Source organism: Odocoileus virginianus, chromosome 25 (genome assembly GCF_023699985.2).
Source record: "Odocoileus virginianus isolate 20LAN1187 ecotype Illinois chromosome 25, Ovbor_1.2, whole genome shotgun sequence".
NCBI lineage: Eukaryota > Metazoa > Chordata > Mammalia > Artiodactyla > Cervidae > Odocoileus > Odocoileus virginianus.
This window is the reverse complement of record NC_069698.1, coordinates 25264408-25289927: the sequence shown is the minus strand read 5'-3', so window position 1 is coordinate 25289927 and position 25520 is coordinate 25264408. Positions and strand designations below refer to the sequence as shown.

Sequence of the window (25520 nt, the reverse complement as noted above, 5' to 3'; positions counted from 1 at the left end):
CAAAGGGAATTAGCATTTAGTGCTTTGGCTAGAATAGAACAGAAAATATGGGTGTTACATAGAAAAGAGAAAGAAATTCAAATTCCCTGAGTGTCCACTGATTTCTAGTCCTCACTTATTACATAATCTCACTTGCCAAGGCTATAATATCAAGTGTGTGTTTCATGGTTGGAGAATCTGAGATTTTCAAAAGTTAAATAAAATGTTCAAGGTCACTCAACTAATAAATACAGGTGGAACTCAACTTTCTGAGTCTAAAATCTCAACTCTTTAGCATACTATGATAGCATGACTACGTGTGAATTATTTTTATTTCTGGCAATTTCCTTGGGTCAATAATTTTTTTAAAACCACATACTCATAGCACCAACAAGTGGTCATGTCAGTTGTATGAGCTTAGGCAAGGTACATAACTTCTCCAGGTCTCAGTTTTCTCAGCTGCAAAATGGAAGATAATTTCAGCACACTCCTGAAAGGGGATTAAATAAGATAATGTGTCTAATGTGATTAGCAGTGTTTGAGATACAGCAGGATAGATTAAGGAGAGCACCTACTAGATGATAAGAGATTTTAGATGTATTTGTTTACATATAAATTAAATATAAATGGAAATAGACCACTATGTTCTAATACTTATCTTTTCATACTGAAAATAAAATTTCAAAAGATGAGCATGTGTCAGCTAATATAATGAAATGAGCCTTTTTTCTAGTAGACTCAGCAAGTGAGTTGTTACACACTCTAGCAGATTCTGACTTCCATGGCCATCATCCTAAGCCTTATTTTTTATTCCTGCATTTATTTTTTTCTGGAATAGTGTGGGGCATTCAACAAATATTTTTTGAGTAGATGCTTTTCAGGCTTAGTGCTAGGTGCTGGTGATACAGTCATGTATAGGAAGCATGCAATACTCATTGCATGGAGCTTTGTGTCTAATGGGAGAGACAGACATTTTACGAATAACACAAATGCATTTAATTACAACAGTGACTGATAACACAGAAAAAAGTACGGCAGTATTAAGCTGGAATGAGAAAGGATCTGTTAATACAGTATGGAAAAGGAAGCGAAGCTCCTCAAAAAAATTACATTGAAGGTGGAGGTCTACAGGATAAACTAGACAACATATCATCCAAACTTACTGGAAATCACCTTAAACTTAGTTCAGAAAAGCTGTCAATCACTTCTGCCAGACACAGCGGGAATATATTTGTATTATATACTATCATTTCTGAAGTGTAACCTTTAATATGGGCCTCCTTTCAAAATCAGTTCTAATACAGTCCATACAGTCACATTTTGTGAAATGCTATCTAAAATATTAGTCATCAAATAAACAGGTGAGAGCCAAGAAAAAATAAGAGAGAAACAGTTTTATGTGGGAATTTTGTGTGAATGAACTCTTAATACTATTTATTTGTTTGAGTCATATCTCTCCAGAATTTTCTATTTATTTATTTAACTTAGTCAATAAATTTATTATTGTCTTTATCCAAAAAAATCTTCATAGAAAATTATGCTTTGGTTTATCAGCTCCAGTGGCTCATTCCTGAGTTCCGCATAGGCTTACTTTCTTCTAAGTTACTCCATCTTTCTTCTGGATATTTGACACTCTGAGATGGTTCTACCTCTTCTTTTAACCTACTTTCTTGCGCTTCTTCTTATGAGAAGATGTTTCTCTGCTACAGTATCATGAGCTTTCTTAGGTATCTACTCAGTCATATCTAGGGTCATTGTTCTCTATGTACTGAGAGAATTATTTCTTGTAAGCATCTTCATCTTCTTCAATCAAGTAACAGGTATATCTGCAACTTCCTAAACTATGATGTGCTCCAGTGTCCTTCTACAAAGGATTACTTGCTTTCTGAATCATAATCAGACAGACAGACAAGCCTTCATCCACAACTCCCTTCAGGACCCCAAAACCTTTACTTCAAGTAGTAGTTCTGGTAGCCCTGCATCCAAATAGCAGGTGAAGGCACCAGGTTGACCATCAATGGTCTCCATGTCGTATCCATCTTCAGTCACCCCCACTTGTCCTTCACAGATCTTGTCCACACCAAACCTAGTGAGAAGTCTGAGGGTCAGCAGGAGGCTAGTCAAACAGGTCACGGGATAATTTTTCAGCATAGCCTTCACACCATATTTTGGAAGTTCATGAGCATAAGCCACATGAACTATCATATCTCCTTCTATATTGAATAAGCAATCTGACAAATGATACCTCTGTTGGTTACATGAACTATGACCCTGTATTTGGGTGTGTTATACTCATTTTTATCCTGGATTGACAAGCATTTCTGAGCATAGTAATCAGCTTTACCCTCTCATCTTCTTCAAATTTCACTTGGTGTCTCTTGAAATAGGCCTTATTCTTGATACCTTTAACAAACCCCATCCTGCAGAACTGTGCCCACTGCTAGCCACTGACCTGCAGGCTCAACACCTTTGGGGGTAGGAGTGGGGGTGGGATAGGGAGATGGCTGAAGCCTGTGCTCAGGCACAGTAAGTAGCCAGAAATTTCCTCTTTAAAAAGAATACCAGGCTGGATGCATGAGACAAGTGCTCAGGCCTGGTGCACTGGGAAGCCCCAGAGGAATCGGGTAGAGAGGGAGGTGGGAGGGGGGATCGGGATGGGGAATACATGTAAATCCATGGCTGATTCATGTCAATGTATAACAAAAACCACTACAAACTGTAAAGTAATTAGCCTCCAACTAATAAAAATAAATGGGAAAAAATAAAAAATAAAAAAAGAATACCCTTGGGATAAATTTCTTTCTAGCAAGTTACACTTCTGGGAAATTCCCACTCATGGTACAGTCTATTTCTCAATGAAGTCTCACACTTTTCTTGAATCCTGCCCCAACTAATGCCCCCTTTCAACTGAGACTCTTCTCTTTCCATTAATCTTGAGAAGCCATGGCTCTTTCCCTTGCTCTCTCTGGCTCTTTAATCCCTGAACTAGCTCTCCGTAGGATTTCTGTTTCTCTTTCCCTTCCTTTTTCTTTTCTAACCTCTTTTCCTCTCTCCTTTTTCTCTTTCCTTTTCCTCTCTTCCTTTTAAATCATCATTGATAAGGCAAAAGTGAAAGTCTATCAAACTAAACTAGCTATTGATTGAAATCATTTAATAAATAAATTCAATAATTTTGAAAATGAAGAAAGCAAGTGCCCTGGTTTGATGCATTTTATCAGAAAATTAAGTCAGACTTTACTTAATGAACATCAAGAAGGCATTTTTAACACACACACACACACACACACACACACAGCAAGGAATTAGGGGGCAAGAAAACCATTCTAGACGATTTTGCCAAAATCAATTTAAACTTTCTAAACCTCAGAGTGACAATATTTGACAAGAAGGTACTACATTATTTTTTCTCCTTCTAATTTCAAGTTTAAGAAACTTTTTACTAAAGTGAAAGACTAATTCAAGATAAAAAATTTTCTCAGTTTCAGGACACAAAGCAAATAATGTGAATCTTTTTACTAAACGCTAACATAGACCAGACCTAAAGGTTTATTACATCAAATAATGTGTTTCAGGCAATAAGAGAATTCTAGATGATAGGAGAAAATAAACACACATACTAAGAAACACAACCATTCAGCATCTCCCAAAAACAAATATAAGAATTATTGTCCATTCCTCTTCTATCCAAACTACATATTACTCAAGTATTACCATAAGCATCACAAAATCTCCCTGACAACTCTTTAGTTAGCAAGAAAGACACCAGGAGATAAACCAGTTCATGTAACCAGTCTTCCCAACACAACCATAAATATCTATGTGATAGAAATCATGTCCTATACCTTTTTTAAAAAAATTAATTTTAAATAAATTGACTTGAACTGAATTAAAAAATGTACATAGAAAGCTAAGAAACTCAAATAAAATTCAACATTAACTCTGAAACAGTAAAAAAAAAAAGAAAGAAACAAATATACATCGCTTAAGAAATTGTTTTCAGGGTAATTGAAACAGGAAATGGAAATTAAGAAAAAAACTCAACTACATTAGAATAAATGCAACTTAAAGTTTATAGTATCAATACTTTCAGTTCAGTTCAGTTCAGTCGCTCAGTCGTGTCTGACTCTTTGCGACCCCATGAATCGCAGCACGCCAGGCCTCCCTGTCCATCACCAACTCCCGGAGTTTACTCAAACTCATGTCCATCGAGTTGGTGATGCCATCCAGCCGTCTCATCCTCTGTCATCCCCTTCTCCTCCTGCCCCCAATCCCTCCCAGCATCAATACTTAAGATACCTACAAATGTGGCTATATAATTAGTATGGTGTAGGCTTCTAGAAAGATATTTTCATAAAGAAAACTAAACAAGAAATGGAATGCTCAAATAAGATTATCCTCTTCTTTTTTTCCCCCACAGTTTACAATCCCTGTTTAGGGGCCTTTTACAACATGTTTACCACCATGAAAAGTCAAATCATTAAACTCTTCACTAATCATATTTCCTTACTAATGCATAAATTTGGGTAAGTTTTAACACACATGGGCATTCATCTGAACATATACCCCAATTAAAAAAATAATAATATATTCAGCCTCTAGTGAGAACAAATTCAGATTGGTCTGCATGTATAGCCTACATTGAAATAGAAGTGCTTATGATTAAATATTGAAAATTTCCCCAAACATTATATAAATCTCTGGTGACGACAACAAAAGAGAGAAACCACAAAAACATCAGTATCCTTAAGGAAACATCAGCTTCTTTTTGTTTGCTCCAGTTATAAATTTTGCATCTGTGCATTGCTGCCTAGATTTTCAAAGGGTTCTGCAATAATTAATTTAACAGTCTACTCATACTGCTGTAATATAGCCAAGAACTTTTACATAAATATATAATTTATAATATCCATATGAAGGACAGATTGAGATCCAGGTTGAGATGGGACTTATTTAAAAATAAGGGCTGGGTCACTGGGACTTATTTAAAAATAAGGACTGGGTCACTCTGACTGGGCAGGATTTTGACCTGAAGGTGGGATAAAAATCCAGTCTACGGTCCTGGTTACAAGGTCTGATTGATCAAGCACCAGTCTAATACTGTGATCAGCTGCCTTCCACTGAATACCAGCTACAGTGGCCTTCTTTCTGTTCCTTAAGCACAGTCAAGCTCAACCTAGCCCTAAGATGTTCATATCTCTGCCTGGAATTCTCTGCCCAAGTTGGACCCAAGCTCAAATATCAAGCAGATTTTAATCAAATATGACCTCTGAGAGAATTTTTCTATCCACCCAGGGATCATATATTAAAAAACAAAAACAAAAACAAAAAACTATGTCTTAAGCAAGGAATGTTATAATCATGTTCATCTATGACTAGCTTTATGTTAGCTCCTAAAAACCCTTGGATCTAAGTCTGCTACTTTTACCAAAATTAGTTTTTGTTGATGAAAATCACTGATTTGGATTCTTGTTGAATATCAGCAGTTTGCGGCTCATAAGATCACCAATGGTTTTTTGGGTTGGTGGTTAACTCACCCTTGTCAAACTGCTCTCTCCAGTAAGAGGGAATCTGCAACCTAAACACTACGGTCTGCTTGTCTATTACACACAGATTAGGAGCTATGCCACATTGAAAACAAACAAACAAACGAAAAAGCAGACAAACAAACGAAACTTTTGCACAATATGAACATAAGAAGAGGCACTATCTAGTTAAATCCACTGTGCTTCTTCTCTTGAAAATTGTTCTTCAGAGAGATTTTATTTAAAAATATAAATTCTACATGTTATTCTTTGATTAAATTAGGCATTTGAGGAAAAGTTACTTATTTGGGCATCTTCTCCCTTTCAGAAAAGTCACTCTCAAACTACATTTTCAATACACTTTCCAACTTGCACTGAAGGCCACGGAGTAGGTTTGTGACATTTGCTTTCTCGTTGGCATGTATACTGTCATTGTGAACAGTTCCAACTGCAAGACTCACCAACCCCACAAACAACAAACAACATGAGACAACTGTCAGAGTCATGATAAATCTGCTAACTCCTGAAGATGATTTCATGTCTCCTTTGGCTGCTGTCAGCCTTCTGGGGAGAGAGGGGAAGAAGAGAACACTACCCTTCAACGGGAATCTATAATGAATCACACGCTTTATCCATATAATCATATTTAACCTTTTCTTTACACTCATATTAAGGGTTATCATCCTCTAATTACAGATTAGGAAACTGAAACAAGAGATTTTATGTGATTTCCCAAAAGCACCGGGACAGATAAATGAAGGACTAGAACACTTGTACAGATCTGCCTGACTTTCCCCCGTCCAAAAAGGCCAAAATCTTTAAAGTCAGGCAAACTTTATCCACAGACACAGCAACTATACTAATGATTATAACTCATATATTTCCTTGCCTCCCAAATTATCTTCTAATTTTTGATGCCTACATTTTTTTGTTTTTTGTTTTTTGCTTTCTCTTATTATCATCCATATTATTAGCATATTAGTGTAGCTCATGAAATTTTGGATGTATCACAGGAAGTTCATGGAGGAGCAATGGGCCACTCCACTTGTCGTTTTAAGTTGCCATTTCGAGTCCATTTGCTCAGGGATGTTTCTTTTAATAATTACCAAGACAATGCATTTCACTGTTGATATTATTGATTGCTAATGGCCAAACTTACTTTGAAAATAATCATAATATTAGAATTTTTAATGCAGATGTTAGATACTGTAAATATATAAATTGCTCACAACAGACCACAAATAGCTTAAATTTGGCACTCTGACTTGTCACTAACATAAAAATGAGATTCAAATTCATTCACAGACAGTTAAATGAAGGATAAAGGGGGAAGAAAAAGGAGAGAGAAAGGGTATAAAATTTAATAAAGATGTAAATGTGAGCAGAGAATGAAACAGACACATAAATAAGCAGAAAGGTCCAGAAAAACAAAGCTATACACAAAAATGAGTATTACTCTGAAGTATAAATTTGTACCCTAATTTGCTGATTTTTTCCAACTGTTATGACATCCCATATTATATGTCTGGCCCACTGGTTCAAATTGACCTTTGTTTCACTATAGCCGTGGCAGTACCAAGTGACAAGCATGTCTATACACAATGCTTCCACATCTGTCCAGCACCATCCAAGAATATAATTCCTTGACCTTTGATAGAGCAAGCTAATCAAAGGATAAGTTCAAAGATCCTTCGTTTCATAGATACTTGTTAGTCTTTAGCAATAACTGACTTTATGAAAATTGTGTCTCTTTTAAAGATGAAAGAGAGGAATATCCAGTTGAAGACAAATGCATTTTGTGAACATTTGTCATGTTTACAGATAAAAAGGCCTACATTTGTTTCTCATAATTCATAAACACTTCATAAGGAAAGGCCTCTTTGAAGGCTTATGATCCTATTACAAGGCAGATATGATTTTTTGATTCATCGAGATTGCCTATATATTTCCACTGTAGCCTTTAAGAGACAAAAGTTTGAAAGTGGCCCAATGACCGCTAAAGTGCTATCATCACAACGGCTGGCTGAAGGAAAATACAATAGCTCTTCGAAGCTTCAGTGTTTGTTGGTAACACTGTGATGGCAGGTGGCTCTTTAGGAAAAGCAAGGCATCACTTTCCCTTTCAGTGGTGACCACTACGTTCCACAGCAGGTCAGGTGACCAGGATGCTTCAGGTTCAGTTTTATACTTGTGAAGAGCTGGATTGTGAGCACTAACAAGCTCCCAATTTAGCCTGCTAAAAACATAAAAAATGGTCTGCTTTCCCTCCTTTAACATACATTTTCCTTCAGTAAGTAGAGCAGGAGATTTAATCTAGTGACCTTTCAGAATCCAATTTAAATTTAAATGATAGATCTTAAGATCTTTCAGCTAGACATGTATCGTGGTTTGAAAAAATACTCATCTTCACAGTATACTCCAGGGAGAATAAATGAGGTAAAACAAACCAAAAAAATGAAAAAGAAGTATCACTGAAAGAGTGACTTTTTTTCCCCCGTTACCTGGTACACACATCATTTACAAGGTGAGAGACAAAACCAAACCAAATCTTAATATGTTCAAGGTATTGTAGAACAATTGCACTTTTCAGGTATAAAATGAATACAAAACAGCATGGATACATGCAGGCCTATACCGGGCAATGGCTAAGAAATGTATGACTGAAATATAATATGATATAGTCAGAACTCATCTGGTATATTAAATTTAGAATTCCACATCTAAGAGGGATATAGACAAATTCAAGTTTGCTAATAAATAAGAATTCAAAACTACGTAATGCAATAGGAAAAACAATTGGGGATAAAATGGAAATACACATTCTGCAAATAGAAAGAACCCCAGGGTATAATACTCAAAGGCACACCATGTAGAAAAGTGATTGGATCTGTTTTGTGAGTGTCCATGGGTTATAAATTGATAGACAGATTTTTTAACTCAATATAACAACAAATTTCCTAATGGAGAAACCTATTCAAATATGGAACGGGCTACCTCATGAGATGGGTTTCACACTACTGAAGACATCTAAAAGCAAGCAGAAACAGGGATGCTGAAGAAAAGATTGAAGATTAAACTATGTTACTGAGGTCTCTTGAAAGACTTGAGTCTATGAATTTTCTAGTAAAGAATTGTCTACAATGGGAGAGATTGATAAAGAGAGCATCTCAGAGTAAAATAAATACCAACATACAATAAGTAACATCATCTAGTAGCAGAAGTAAATGTAACTAAAACATAGTTTATAAATGCTTCTTTGATGATGAGTTAGGGAATACCCAAGTATAAACAAGGTGACTAGTTTGAATTGTGAAAACCAGGATGATACTGATGAAATTTCTAGAAAAATAAGGTATTGAGAAAAGAACAATGATCTGAATTAGGTTTGGTGGAAAACAAACATTATCACAAATCTTAATAAAATGTGTTCACCAGTACTAATCCAGCACTTATGGGAAGAAAGAAATACTAGTTGGTAAATCCAAATTCTCCACTTATTACAGGTGTAGTAGCACCAATCAGGCAGGAATGGTCCATAAGACGCTTACTTTACCGAGATTACACATTGTCTAGGACAAAGCAATGTTTTTAGTGTTAATTTCTTGCTCACTTAAAATTCCTTAAAACTACTTACTTGAATTCAAAAACACATTAGAACAAAACAAAGGAACACAAGGATCCTGACTAATTTTTAAGGCATAAACTCCATCTAATATTATTAGATCGTTTTTTAAATGAGGTTAGTGTGAGTGTGATCCCTATACTCAGTCTAATCTATGGAGGGGGATTGTAAACTCTAAAGTTGAGGATCAGTTCTAATCATGGTGATTTCAGCGGGCACTGATGTTTTAAGATTGCAAAAGAGGCAGATGTCCTGATCTGGCTATCTAAACAAAATTACTTTAAAAAATTATTTGAAAAATTATTACCTATGTCAATCCACTTTTTAAAATGAAGACTACTTTCAAATACCCAGGAGATGTAATAATAAATAGTTATTAACATTTTCATGTACTTTCCTTGAGCTAATTTGTTTCTTATGTAAAGAGGTTTCTAAAAAGATTTAATTAAACTTTTGATTTTGAGATAATTGGAGATTATCATGCAGCTACATATAATAACAGAGAGAGATCCTGTGTAGACTTCACCAGTTTCTCCAAATGGTAACATCTGAAAAGCTATGGTACAATATCCTAGCCAAGGTGTGGCATTGATACACTCAAGATACAAAATTACATCACAGGTGGCTATCCTGACAGCCTTTTACATTCACATTGCAAAAGAAACGCCTTAACTAATGTTTTCTTAGAAATCTCTGAACTTGTATATGAGATACTTTTAAAAAGATGACCCTTAAATTTATATAAAAATAATGAGAATATAGCTATAATGTTTCCATATAAATTTACAAAAAACATGGTGGTTTTATGGTCTTCTCCTATGTCTGTCCATGTTGAAATCAGAATTAGAAAAATCAATATATGATGTATATATTCACAATCAAATTTATAATTACAGGTTATTATACTAATTAAATAAAATTGACAATTAGATAGCTTATTACTGTATTTAAGTACATATTTCTGTATTCTTATATTTATATAAAGTTATTTATGAATCAAAATAATCAGAGCAGTTAATTATATGCCATGATAGATATATGACAGAGGATAGGATGGCAGATTGGAACTTATAGGTTATTTAACACAACGAACATTTCATTGGGGTGGGTAAGATAAGTATATGATAAAATTGTGACTTTATGCGGAATGGAGAAAAATTATAAACTAAATAATTATATATGTAATTGTTTGAAAATTATCCTCTAGGTTAGAGACTTTCACATTTAAAAATTCTTTAGGGAGTTAATTAAAATAGAAAAAGTCATCACTTCACAAAAATATGATCAACAGATTTAATTTTGGCTTTGCATGTTTATTTTGACATTTTTTAACTGCATTTTAATATGAGGAAACAAAATATCATTCATTTTTTTCCAGTAGGTCTCTTAGAGTAAAATCTTTTCATCATAAGTAAAATGGTATAGTATTAAAATGTCATCACCATTAAGATATTTACAAATTTATGAAATGAAGTAGCTCCATACTTATGAAGAACTTGACTTTATAAGTCAGAGAGTATGTAAGAAAATAGATCATCATTTTCTATTAAAAATATTGCTTTAACAAATTACTTAGGGCACAAATAAAGTTAAAGCTGAATGAAATCAAAGTGTTAGTCACTCAGTTGTGTCTGACTCTTTGCCACCCCAGGGACTGTTGCCCACCAGCCTCCTCTGTCTATGGGATTCTTCAGGTAAGAATACTGGAGTGGGCTGCATTCCCTTCTCCAGGGGATCTTCCTGATCCTGGAAATGAACCTGCATCTCCTGTATTGCAGGCAGATTCTCTACAATCTGAGCCGTCAGGGAAGCCTCTGAAGGATATAAAGCATATGAATTAAAAAGGCTTTACTATATGGTAGTGTGAGAAAATAAAACTATTTCTGAAATAGAAATAATTGTTAATATCAAAAGTCAAAAGCAGAACATCTTACATGAAAATATCTCATGAAATGTACAGACTAGTCTCTCAGGATATATATACATACTTTTATTTTAGGTACAATTCTAATAGATGATAAGCATTAATTGGAGGACAAACATATGATGTTGGAGTACAGTCAAAAGGCAGGTCACTGATGTGACATGTTGTCTAGTAGGAAAGAATAATATGGGGATTTTTTCAAAATTATACACACACACACACACATATACATTATTAGATCTATGTAAATGCAGTATTTAAGTAAGAAGGTAAAGTTCAGATTAAGTCTACTGGAATGAGGCAGGCAAGAGGACATTTAAAGGGACAGGGGTAAGGATAGCGACTATAGAGCTTTTATAAAGATTTCCAAAGAGAGGAAATAGATATTTAGTCTTGAAATATAAGATAGAGTATAAAGCAAAGTAGAGCAGGGAAGGCATTCCAAAAGAGAAGGGATGGCAGGGATAAAGACACAGAGTCTTAGTACCCGAGGGAAATTGCACTGTTGAATTTAGAGAGGTAGAAAGTGATCAGATAAGGACTTCCTGGTGACTCAGTGGTAAAGAATCCGACTGTTAATACAGAAGACACAGGTTAGAGCCCAGCATAGGGAAGATCCCTTGGAGAAGGAAATGGCAACGCACTCCAGTATTCTTAAATCCCATGGACAGAGGAGCCTGGCAAGGCTACAGCCCACAGGGCTGGAAAGAGCCAGACACGACTGAGCTACTGAGCGTGCATGCACAAGGTGATCAGACACTTGAACTTTGAATTTGCCAAGGACTTGAAATTTATCCTTAAGACCTATTACTTTGAAAGTGTGATTCTCATACTCATAGGGCTTCAGTGAAGATGCCTCAGTGCCAAGTGGACAGGAATCATTGGGCTGCTAGAGGCAGCTGGGGAAACACTAGCTTGGTGCCTCAAGACACAGAAATAAATAACCTACTGTGACTATTGCCTACTGCTCTCAGAGTCTCTGTGCTTCCTCCCAGGACTGGCTAAGGATATACAATAAAGAAGTGCCGTCACACCCCTGTTTCAAGTACACTTTTAAAAATCATGCCATCTATTTAAATATGCATGTTTCTGAAAATTTAGTATTAGATCCTTTTGAATATAAAAAAAAATTGTAATTGAATGTATCCATGGACCCATAGTTTCTGTCCTGGGGACAGTAGCATACAAGGAGTTAGGCTTCTTTCCTGGATACTTCACCCATCATTCCCAAAGCAAGCACACATGCACACACTTTTATAACCACCAGACTTTTTCTTAGATACCTGTAAACTGAACGGTACCTTTGTGCTGCCTACTGCTAACTGTAGGAGGAGGCAGTTTCAAGTGTCAGAAACTCAACAATAGATGACAGAGCTCCATTTTCACCAGAGTATTACATTAGCATTCATCTGTTTAGAAAACAACTGTCACAGGCTATAGTTTATCACAGAATGATTTACACTTGTCAGTCACACACAACATCTGCATTTGAGAAAGTTTATCACTCCAGCAATACTATGAAGAATATATTTGGTGATGAGTTGAGTATATTTGAATCAATTATCTCTCAAGCTTACTTGGCTTGTAATTAATTATACCTCCTGCTGTGACTTATTATTTAACAGATTTGCTCTGGAAAATTGTAATTCTTTAAACTTTTTTTTTCTTTTTTTTTTTTTTTGCTCTCAACTTTTTGGAAATGTTAACTATATGAAAATTCAAGGAAAATGGAGGGAAAAAAATTGTCTTTCAAGCATTTACCAATTGCCCCTCTCCATCCTCTAAAACAGCATCCAGTGGAATTCAAAGGAAGACTTGTAGACCTAGCAGAATTCCAGCTTTATTCAAAGCCAATTTTCTTCTCGGTTCAAACACTGGCAGGTGGGTCCTCAAAATCACTCAAAAATCCCATATTATTTCCATAATGATGAAACAACTCTCTCATTCTCTCAGATAATATTTCTATATCTCCTTTCAATTGGGATTTCCAACACCTCTCTCTCAACTTTTCACCTTCAGCTGACTGTTAAGTGTTAGTCGCTCAGTCATGTCTGACTCTCCATGACCCCATGGACTGTAGCCCACCAGGCTCCTCTGTCCATGGGATTTTCCAGGCAAGAATACTGGAATGAGTAGCCATTTCCTTCTTCAAGAGATCTTCCTGACCCAGGGATTGAACCCGGGTCTCCTGCATTGCAGGCAGATTCTTTAACCATCTGAACTACCACAGAAGTCCTTAGCTGACTGCCTTGACTTTAAAAATAAATGAAAAAACAGAAGCAATTATAGAATATCATCAACACCTAATCAAATCTACCACTCTCTCTGCTTAAAACTCATATACTCTATCTCCTTATTATATCAGATTAACTATCCCTACATTTTTCCAAGACCAATCCTCTATTCAGACTCCAAATCCTTTCTCTTCCCATATCAAAGATCTGTACCTACAGTTATCCATGTTGACTCAGCAATTTCCCCTTGTCTACTGGTTCAACCATATCAGCTGAAATATTTCCTGCCTTAAAAGAAACTTTTTTGACTTATAGTTCTCTATTTCAGCTACCAACATACTTTTCTATTCCCCTTTAGAGAATATTCCCTCATAAAAATATGCACTTGCTGCCTTTTCTTTCTCATTTCACATTTATTTTTAACCCATCAAAAATAGAATTTCAGCCCAACCATTCCCATAAAACCCTTTTTTAGTTCAAACAAATGACCACTGGTCCTAACCAATGTCTAATTCTCAATCCTCATTTAACTTAAGCCCAGCAGCTGCAGCTGGCATGGTTGAGCCCTCCCAGCCTGTCCTCCTTTTTCACCTACAGATCCTTCTTCCTAACTTCATCATGTGAGAGTAATTCAGGGCTCAGCAGCCAGACCAAATCTCTCCTCATCATCACTTTTCAGGTAAACTGATTCAATTTCATAGCTTGAAATATCTTCTATAAACAGATAACTTCTGATTTTAATTTGCTAACTCTAGTGACTCCACTGAATTCCAGGTTCAGATATTTGACTGGCTACTCAACATCTTAGTTTATATGTCAAATAGTGAATAGTGAAAGTCGCTCAGTCATGCCCAACTCTTTGCAACCCCATGGACTGGGGCCTGCCAGGCTCCTCTGTCCATGGAATTCTCCAAGTAAGAATACTGAAGTGGGTAGCCATTCCCTTCTCCAGGATATCTTCCTAACCCAGGGATCAAACCCAGGGCTCCCATATAGCAGGCGGATTCTTTACCATCAGCAGAGAATAAACTGAATAAAACCAAAGAAAATCCAAACTCCTTCAAGGAAACTACAAGGCTTTACATGATCTAACAACCACCAAAATCTCGGGGTTTTCCTAAAAATATCTCTTGCTTACCCTTCTGCATCTCTCTTGCCTACCTTTGAATACATCAAGCCCATTCCCCTACATGGATTTCACAATGCATTCTCCTCTCTGTTCACTCATCCCCCAGAGTTTTATATTGTACTTTACTTCATTCAAGTCTCTGTTTAAATACTACCTCTTCAGAAATGGTTATCTTCACCACATTAAAAAACAATTACAGTCAACATAACATTGAACACTTCTAGCTGGCTTTATTCTTCCTCATGGTACTTGCTACTGTTTGGGAATTTTATTTTGTATTGTTTTCCTTCCCTATAGAGAGGGCTCAGAGAATTGGGGTCTTTTCTGTTTTTTTTTTTTTTTACTGCTTCCTTTCCAGGGTTGAGGAATATTGTGTACATAATAAGTACTCAAAAATATTGTTAAATTAATTAATTTAGCTAATTTAGCATCTATGTGTGCCAGACTTATTTTTAATACGTGATTCTAAGCAGATTATTTTATCATCAACATGTGTGTACATAGCCCCCTACTCCTAACATTCTTTTTTAAAAAGCATGGACATTTAGTGTTTATTTTATATACTATATTAGTCAATTTTAGTTGTGCTGAGATTATGAACTGTAGTTAAGAGCAAGAAATCAAGACATTCAATAGTCTATGATTAACATGTTTAAAATTTTGGATTTTAGATGTCTGTACACACATGTATATAAACATGTACATAATAAGAAAACCCAAGACAAAAATCTAGTGTATACTGATATAAACTAGTTAACATCTACAGAGCAATATAATTTATAAACATACAACATAAGAATCAGATTTCTACTTTCTGCAGGATGTTAATAAATCCTTCAAGAAGAGTGGATAAAAGGACCAAGCCTCCCTGTGGCTTATTCCCAGTTTCTCTGAATTTCCTAGATTTATGCTCAAATGACTGCAAAGGTTTACATTTCTTAAGGCAAACTTCTAGCTGTAACCATTTTTTTTCTAAATGCTGAAATAATCAGCACAGCAGGGAAATAAACCAATCATTGGGAAGTAAAAAAGGAGAGAAAACCAAAGCTCTGCCCCCAGCAGACATAGACTCAGATCTTCCCCAGCCTCAGAACTTTAATCCCCCTTGTATTGAAAAAAAAAAAAAAAAAAATGAGTGGAGAAAAGAGAAGGGAAGGGGAGGGGAGAAAGAAAGATTGCAAACAAACAAACAAAAAAAAAAATGTTTGACTCCTGCCTCAGTGAGAAAAATTCTTAGGTCTTCATCTCTTCACAGATGACTATCTAACTTAGACTACAGAGTATTTGGTTCTGAGCGAGGTTCTTAACTTTTGTATTGCCTATGTGTTAATATTTTACACCTGGTCTGCCTGAGGCAAGTGGAGTCTATATAATAAGACTTTTAAAAAGAACATAGAGATAATTTTCTCTTAGCTCTTTGCAGAAACTGATTAGCAAGAATTAAAAAAAATGAATCCATGACTTTTTTTATTTTTGGCTATCCTCTTTTAAATATAACAGAGTGTAAACTGCCAAATGTACAGCTGAGACCTATGAGAGAGACAGACAGATAAAGAGACAGATGGAAAGAGAGGACAAAGGGAAGAAGTCGGAGAAGAATAAAGGCAGCCAGTCAAATCTTTGATACGTTGATGACGAAAAAATGATACTATATTTTGTTTAAGTCAGTGTGAATCCTGAAGGAGGTTATATTATTGCTTACTGTGAGAAAATAATAGTAAAAAAAAAGTTTCATTTCTCTAAAATATACACCATACAAATGTACTATTAATATATGTTGATGGGGGTTTGAGAGTGATGAGATGAAAATGAAATATTTAAATAAACAATTTAAATGATGACACACCCTACTCGGCAAAGAGAAACCTATAGCTTGGAAGGAGTCATGCTGCTGCTGCTAAGTTGTGTCCGACTCTGTGCGACCCCATAGACGGCAGCCCACCAGGCTCCCCCATCCCTGGGATTCTCCAGGCAGGAACACTGGAGTGGGGTGCCATTTCCTTCCCCAGTGCATGAAAGTGAAGTTGCTCAGTAGTGTCCAACTCCTTGCGACCCCATGGACTGCAGCCTACCAGGCTTCTCCATCCATGGGATTTCCGAGGCAAGAGTACTGGAGTGGGTTACCATTGCCTTCTCTGAAGGAGTCATGCCTTGGATGCTAAAAAAGAAAAAGCTAATTCCACCCCCTAACTACCATGAGTTGCTGTCTCTATACTTTTATCTACTTTATCCCTCAAGACTAGAAAGTGCTTGATTTACTTAGACACAAATTTGTTGAATGGATAAGCAAATGAATTAATACATTTATGTTTTCCTAAGGGTCTCAAATTAGAGTATAATTTGAGTAAAAAGGGTCTGAAATTCTAGGGGATTAGTGAATATTTTTATTTTCTATTAAACACAAACTGCAAATAGGATTCATTACAAAAATGTAAAACCATCATTAACAATGATTATAATATAGAATTTGCAAAGGTACACTCAATAAAATATCTCCTAAAGATGAAATCAGAGGAAAAATAGGTAAGTCATCACTGTTTTAAAATATAAAATGCACATTTATGTGCAAATCTTACCTTCAGATTATGATAAATAAGTGAAGGATGAAGAGAGGAAGCCCTGAGCAAGGGGACTGATTTTAGACTGCCAAAGTTAAGAAGGAGATTTTACACTGTGAACTGAAAAATAAATAGGAGCTGGCCAAACAAAGGGAATACTCCAGACGGAGGGAAAAGTGTGCACAGAGGCCCCAACGTGAGAAAAGCACCAGAGGGGTGAGAGTTTAATGAACAAGAGGAGGAGTAAGTGAGGATGAGACCAGAGCCAGGTCCTTCAAAAATCTCATAAGACTTCCTAAGGTTTTTTTTTTTTTTTTTTTTTTTTTTTTTTTAAGTCTCTTCTAAGTGCAGTGAAGTGCTTCAAGGTCAAAGAAATTTGAGAAATGAAGTATTATTGTGAGGCACTTACTTGAAGATTCAGAATGCACATTAGCTAATTAAAGATTCCAAGAATTTCAACTATAAAGAAATGTGTTGAGCATGATTTAATTCAGGGTTTTCCAAATTTATTGGAGCACCACACATTCTTCATGGGGATACACATTGTTATCCTCCTGAACTTTCCTCCCTGGTAGATCATTTCCCAAAGTAGTCACATGGAACAATCTGTTGTGACAAACCTGAACGCCAATGTTACTTCATGAACAAAGTGAAATAACATTTCCTGTATCTGAGGATAAAAGGACATAAAATATTCAAAAAGTATTACTTTGTAGAGATAATCGGTTTCATTTTTACTCAGTTGAACAATTATTTGATAGTCTACTTTCTGGCAGGCTCTGAACTACTGTGCCAAGCAATGGGGTTACAAGGTGCACAAGACCTATACTCTATCTTGAAACCCTTAGAAAAACATAAATGTGTTAATTCACTTCCTTATTCATTCAACAAATTCGTGTCTAAGTAAGTCAAGCAGTCTTCTAGTCTCGAGGGACAAAGGAGAACCAAGACAAGGGTATCTTTGCTTTGCTGAAGCTCATATTCTTGCTTGGTGTAGAGGACAAAGGAACAGTGAAAGTTGCTCATTCATGGCCAACTCTTGTGACCCCATGGACTGTATAGTCCATGGAATTTTCAGGCTAGAACACTGGAGTGGGTAGCTATTCCCTTCTTCAGGGGATCTTCCCAACCCAGGGATCGAACCCAGATTCTTTACCAGCTGAGACACTAGAGAAACCCAAGAATACTGAAGTGGGTAGCCTGTTTCTTCTCCAGGACATCTTCCTGACCCAAGAATCGAACCGGGGTCTCCTGCATTGCAGATGGATTCTTTACCAGCTGAGCTAAAAAATAAACTAAATAACACAATCCAAAAACTAGTAGAGTAAACTACATATTAACATGAAAGAGAGCAGAGACTGGAGGTAGATAATCAAATAAGAGCATTTAACACATGACAGCAGGTGGGAAAGACAAACTGGATTTGAGAAATAATTTGCAAGTAATATAAAGAGAAACTGCAAAGGTGGTTAGATGGATATATGTTCGGGTTTACATGATACATAAATTTGAGATCAACATAGAAGCTGATGTGGAACAAGCCATGGAACAAGCCCTAAGATAAAAATAATTAATTCTTATTATGTGCCAGGAACTGTTCTAAGAACTTTACATACTTTTAATACTTCAAATCTCTCAGCAGTTCCATGAGGTAGGCTCCTTAATATCGTTTTAGAGATGGATGTGGGTACTAGAATATTTGAAATTATGTATGTGGTTTGCATTATATATCTTTTCGACAATGTTGTTCTATATGCTTCTCAGAAGGACTACTGGGTTTCTATGTTGCACACTTATTTTGTGCATCCTTCACATATAATTCCCCGTTTTTTCCCTACTGACCCCACTGGCCAGCAGCCTGGCAGCACAGTCGTCTCCAGGACCAGGCGGTCAGCAAGGAGAGCAGCAATGAGGCCTCCCTCATCACCTCTAGGACCCGAAAGTGCTCATCCCTTCATTTTATCACTAAGCTCCCCAAATTACCTTCTTTTCCAGGAGATCTTAGATACTTCAATTTTGGAGAGGGCTGGAAAAAGAGAGATGGGCTATTTCTGATAATCTTTCAGATAAAACCACACAAGCTAATCAATGAGCCCATAGCAGAAACCAGGAAAAAAAAATTTCATGCCAAGCAAAGCCCACACCAGATTAGTCTAAGGCAACACTTATCAATAACATTTTGTCAGAAGGAAAACATCAGGGCAGATGCTAGTCCAGACTGGGCTCCAGACAACAAACACTAAGGTCTGATAGCCTTAGCCATAGTCATTGTCACAACATCAATTGTCACACAAAATAGAAAGGAGAGATCAGCCTGAGCTGATCTAGGTAGTGTCATAGCAAACAGCTTAGCCATTAAACTGAAAAAAGTGTCACCTGAATCCATTATTGGGGAAAGCTGATTTAGAATAACATCCTGAGACTAAAATGCTGTCTTCCAGTCACAACAAAGCACCATAAAATATTCTAAGAAACGGATGTAATGGTCCCGGATTTAGAATGCGAAAGAATCAGGGTAGTCAATCCAATAACTGTTGAATAAAATGCCTTCGGCACCTCAAACTCTTAAAAATAATAAGTAGAGGGACTCTGCTTATTCTGCATCGGGGGAGACAAAATAGTCCACATGAAAAAAAAATCTTCATAGAAACTCTCCTTAAGATAAAGAGTTGACAGAAAACTTTAACTGAATCTCTAACATTTAAAAATGTAACATTTTAATAAAAATACTTTAATGTTTTACTTTTTCCTGGTGCCTAAAAAGACATTTTTGAATATGACTTAAAGTTTTTTTTTTTTTAATGACTCACGTTCATTATGATCAATTATTATACTCCACTGCAGTCTAATGATGCCCAGGGGGACAATTACAGAGAGTGGAACTGTTTGCTGCTGCATCTGAGTGTCCTTGCATAGCTGTGTTTTCAGGGCTGGTTTCTGACTGTGATGGGCTTTCTACCGCTCCCAATGCTCTTAGCCATGATTTCTCAATACTTCTAGATGTTGATCACCATTGGTCATTTCCACAAATGTTCCCAATTTGGATTTCACGTGTTTTTAAAAAATAGTGAGACCACAACAGAGATTTACAGCAATATGACACATATTGGGCTCACAAAAAAATATTGCAATTACTTGCCTTCAAGCCTCTAAATATGCTTCAGAGGAATAGGTTGACTAGTTAATCTGCCCACAAGAAGACTGTAACAATTCTGTGGCAATGATGGTGACAGAGGCGATCATCACAACTACAAAGCACACAGGGAAAAGTGAGTTGCTTGTTTTGTTCAGTTACTCAGTCATATTTGACGTGTTGCAACCCAATGGACTGCAATACGCCAGGCTTCCCTGTCTTCTACCATATGCTGTAGTTAGTGAGGCCATCCAACCATCTCATCCTCTGTCATCCCCTTCTCCTCCTGTGTTCTATCCTTCCCAGCATCAGGGTCTTTTCTAACGAGTCAGCTCTTCGGTGGTCAAAGTACTGGAGCTTCAGCTTCAGCATCAGTCCTTCCAATGAATATTCAGGACTGATTTCCTTTAGGATGGACTGGTTGGATCTCCTTATAGTTCAAGGGGCTCTCAAGAGTCTTTACCAGCACCACAGTTTAAAAGTATCAATTCTTCAGTGCACAGCTTTCTTTATGGTCCAACACTCATATCCATACATGACTACTGGAAAATGATAGCTTTGACTATACAGACCTTTGTCAGCAAAGTAATGTCTCTGCCTTTTAACATGTTGTCTAGGTTTGTCATAGCTTTTCTTCCAAGGGGCAAGCGTCTTTTAACTTCATGGCTGCAGTCAGCATACGCAGTGATTTTGGAGCCCAAGAAAAAAAGTCTGTTACTGTTTCCATTCTTTCCCAATCTATCTGTCATGAAGCGATGGGACCAGATGCCATAATCTTAGCTTTTTGAATATTGAGTTCTAAGCCAGCTTTTCAATCTCCTCTTTCAACTTCGTCAAGAGGCTCTTTAATTCCCTTTTGCTCTCTGCCATAAGGGTGGTGTCATCTGCATCCCTAAGGTTATTTATATTTCTCCCGGGAATCCTGACTCCAGCTTGTGCTTCATCAGCCCGGCATTTCTCATGATGTACTATGTATACATGTTAAATAAATAAGGTGACATTATACAGCCTTGACATACTCCTTTCCTAATTTGGAACCAATCCGTTGTTCCATATCCGGTTCTAACTGTTGCTTCTTGACCTGCATACAAGTTTCTCAGGAGGCAGGTCAGGTGGTCTGGCATTTCCATCTCTTGAAGATTTTTCCACAGGTGGTTGTGATCCACACAGTCAAAGACTTTAACACAGTCAATGAAGCAGATGTTTTTCTGGAATTCTCTTGCTTTTTCTATGATCCAATGGATGTTGGCAATTTGATCTCTAGTTCCTCTGCCTTTTCTAAATCCAGTTTGTACATCTGGATGTTCTCGGTTTGCATACTGTTGAATTCTAGCTTGGAAGGACTTTGAGCATTATTTTGCTAGCCTGTGAAATGAGTGCAATTGTGTGGTAGTTTGAATATTCTTTAGGATTGCTTTTCTTTGGGATTGCAATGAAAACAGACCTTTTCCAGCCCTGTGGCCACTGCTGAGTTTTCCAAATTTGCTGGCATATTGAGTGCAGCACTTTAAAAGCATCATCTTTTAGGATCTGAAATAGTTCAGGTGGAATATCATCACCTCCAATAGCTTTGTTCATAGTGATTCTTCCTAAGGCCCACTTGACTTCACTCCAGGACGTCTGGCTCTAGGTGAGTGATCACCACCATGGTTATCCAGGTCAATAAGATCTTTCTTGTATAATTCTTCTGTATATTCTTACCACCTCTTCATAATGTCTCTGCTAGGTCCAAACCATTTCTGTACTTTATTGTGCCCCTCTTTGCATGAAATGGGCTTCCCTTGTGGCTCAGCTGGTAAAGAATCTGCCTGCAATGTGGGAGGCCTGGGTTCAATCCTTGGGTTGGGAAGATCCCCCAGAGAAGGGAAAGGCTATCCACTCCAGTATTCTTCATATATGAAACTCAGATTCAAGTGTTAAACAGCTCGGTTTGAGATTAGAGAGATAAAGGTCATTTACTTCTAAAATCACTTATGTCAGATCTTTTATATCTATACTATAGTTAGTATTTACTGTTATTCTCATCATCATTGTGGCTGGAAGTATCATTGACAGCTTTCTTCACTGAACAGAGTTCTAAATAGTAGGTGTGATGTGCGAGGCTTACTCACTCAGTTGTGCCTGACTCTTTTCAACCCCATGGACTGTAGCCTGCCGGGCTCCTCCATTAATGGGGATTCTCCAGGCAAAAATACTGGAGTGGGTTGTCATTTTCTCCTCCAGGGCATCTTCCAGTCCAGGGACTGGACCCAAGTCTCCCACATTGCAGGCAGATTCTTTACTGTCTGAGCCACCAGGAAGCCCAAAGAATAGGTAACCCTACCAAATTGATACTTTGCAGTGCCACTTTCACGCCAAGAACATTTGATGTTGAAAAGTTTAAGAGACAGATAGTGCTTTACTTAAATGTAATCTATAGGAAATAATAATTAACTTTACTTCCACATTTAATACATAAATAGCAAATATATCACTAAATTCAAATATTAACAAGTTATTACTATTTTTTCAAATGCAAAATGGTGGTAAGTGCAACAGAGAAAAATGAGGCAGGGACCGAAGATAGGAAATGGCAAAAGATGGGAGGAGACACTGCATTATCAGGTGGTTAGAGAAGAAAGTTCAATAAGGTATGCAAGGCACCTAATGCCTTCAAATTGAATGACCCTTCATAAAGGCTACACTCTAATCATCATGCACTTTCCTGCTGGCTCAGTTGTAAAGATCCACCTGCAATGCAGGAGACCTAGGTTTGATCCCTGGGTTGGCAAGATCCCCTGGAGAAGGAAATGACCACCCACTCCAGTATTCCTGCCTGGGAAATCCCATAGATGAAGGAGCCAGGCTGACCACAGTCTGTCCCTGGAGTTGTAAAGAGTCAGATGCTACTGAACACACACACACACACACACACACACACATACAAACACACTAATGGGTAGAGGGTTTCTTTTAGGGGTAACAAAATTTTTCTAGAGTTGATTATGGTCATGGTTGCACATCTCTGTGGCTAGACTCAAGGCTACCGGAACTGCACACTTTAAGTAGGCTCATGGTATGTAGACTCTAGTATTCTTGCCTGGAGAATTCCATGGACAGAGGAGACTGGCAGACTACAGTTCATGGGGTCACAAAGAGTCAGACAAGACTGAGTGACTAACACTGTCTTTTCACTTTCATAATCATCATGATCATCATCGCTTACAGAGGCCAGGTGACCCATTAGAGAGCTAGTTGGCCTCATTTGCCATCTCTACACAGTGCTAAGAATAGGCTTATGTCTTATAAAGGTTGGCTGTTACACTGTTTTGTTTCCAAAAGAACTAAGAGAAAATGTCAGCTATAACTTCCCTTGAGTTTTACTAATACTTCTAGCAGATAGAAGTTTGAAATGCTACTCGGGAAACGGTCTAATCTTGGGGAGATATTTTAAGCTGGAAAGAGACAATGAAAGATATCCTGATGCTGATGGCTTATCTTACTAACAGTGAAAGAAAAAGAAGAGTAAAGACCAAATAGAGATATCTCACCATCACAAAATGTAGATGGGAAATGCAGAAGTTAGGGAAAAATATGTCTGATCACTGATGCAAATGAATGGAGGAGACCCTCAAAAAATAAATAATTTTTATGTTGCTGATAAATATGTGTCCTTCCAAAATTTTAAGAGATATCTATACTTTCTGAAAATAACTGGCTCGCTATAACATGGGTTATTTATCAGCAGCATGACACTAAGGAAATCATTCAGCTAGGAAACCATGAAATACCTCTTTATAACTTCAAAACTGCTAGTCCATAACCTAGAAAAGAGACATGCTTAAACAAGCTGTTTTGGTACACACAGATAAAAACAGAAAAATTGATTTTTTTTCACATTGCACCTGCTTGTTTAAAAAGGTCATAAGAAAAACCCAGATATTATCATTTACTTGAGAAAATCCCAGACTTAAATGAACAACCATTGAATAGGGACTTTCAGACCATTTTCACAAGCAGGTACCCATGTCTGAAGTTTAAAAAGCTGCTTTTAGACCATGCTCTACATTTTCAAATTTAAGGTAAATTACCAAGAACAGTCCTATGTTAGAGTGAGTTTGCATTTAAGAAGGTGAGTGTTATGAGTAAGACCTAAATACTCAAGATATTTTCAGGATATCCCTGTGTACTTAAATTTTAGACTTGTGGGAATAAACGAGGCAGATAATACCAGGCACAAAGTTTATACAAAGACTGTAAATCCTTACTCCAGGGTTGTGCTCTGCATCAATAGAAACCTTTCTGCGAAGCTGAATAATCTCATAAACCCTGTGAGAGAAGTTATATTTCTACCATTCAAACTCAAATCCAGACAGATTAGATTGATACAGCAACTTTCTTAATCTCTCGTACAAAAGAGAATTAGTCTGTCTGCATTTTGAATCTGACTCTACCTTCTTTGAAATAGTACATTTAACCAGTTTCCTTAATCAAGGTGAAATAAGGAAGAGTTACTAAAAAGAAGAGAAAAAATACTATAAAAGAAGAAAGCAGAAAGAATTTTTATGGGACGTCCAGCGTTATTAAAAATAATTCTGTGAAATTTTAATATTCATAATGAATAGGCTGCATAAGTTATTGTTTACTTTTAATTGCTTGATTCCCTTTGGAATAGCTAGCTGTTTGCTAAATTGATGTCCAAAATTATCTTTAAACCATCTGTGATTTGCTTTTTATAGTGAACAAGACAGGTATTTGTCTAAAACAATATTGTGTTACTGCAATTTTAAAAAATACTAAATGTTCTGAAACCTAGCCTAAGAAATTAAACACACTTTCTTTTAGGGTTTTGTGCTAAATATTAATAAAATATATGAAAACTATTGTCTCCTTAAAGATAGGACATAGGGTATATACTTAGGAAGTTTATTTTAAAAAATCATCCCATAAATTTATGAATAAATTGATCAGAAAAAAAAAGTTTCTTTTGCTTAAAAAAAAATCTTTGATGTTAACCTTAATTTACCTAAGCAATTACCTGTAAACTTTTTTGACGGTGTGCTTTATCAGTAATAACTTTTCTGCACACTCCTCCATGTGGGTATTTACTTTTCAGCACAAATATATGCCACGTTAGTAATATAGTAATAGATACACAAAAAGAAACTAACTTTAAAATAAAGATAAAATAGTCAAGATCTGGTTAAACTTACAACCACTTTGGTATGTGATTTTAATGCTTATCCTGGCTATAATAGCTCACTAAAATAGATATATCTATGTGATATTATGGCCTTCCCTGGTGGTTCAGAGGTTAAAGCGTCTGCCTGCAATGCGGGAGACCTGGGTTCGATCCCTGGGTCGGGAAGATCCCCTGGAGAAGGAAATGGCAACCCACTCCAGTATTCTTGTCTGGAGAATCCCATGGACGGAGGAGCCT

The 25520-nt window shown here is 36.7% G+C and overlaps 1 protein-coding gene and 1 pseudogene across 1 annotated transcript in view; both read right to left on the bottom strand.

The window, feature by feature from the left end:
- The window catches only part of GBE1 (1,4-alpha-glucan branching enzyme 1), a 284621-nt gene that overhangs the window by 100200 nt on the left and 158901 nt on the right, over positions 1-25520 (bottom strand). The gene's annotated exons all lie outside the window — the stretch shown is intronic.
- LOC139031103 (large ribosomal subunit protein uL18 pseudogene) lies at positions 1005-3757 on the bottom strand (annotated as a pseudogene).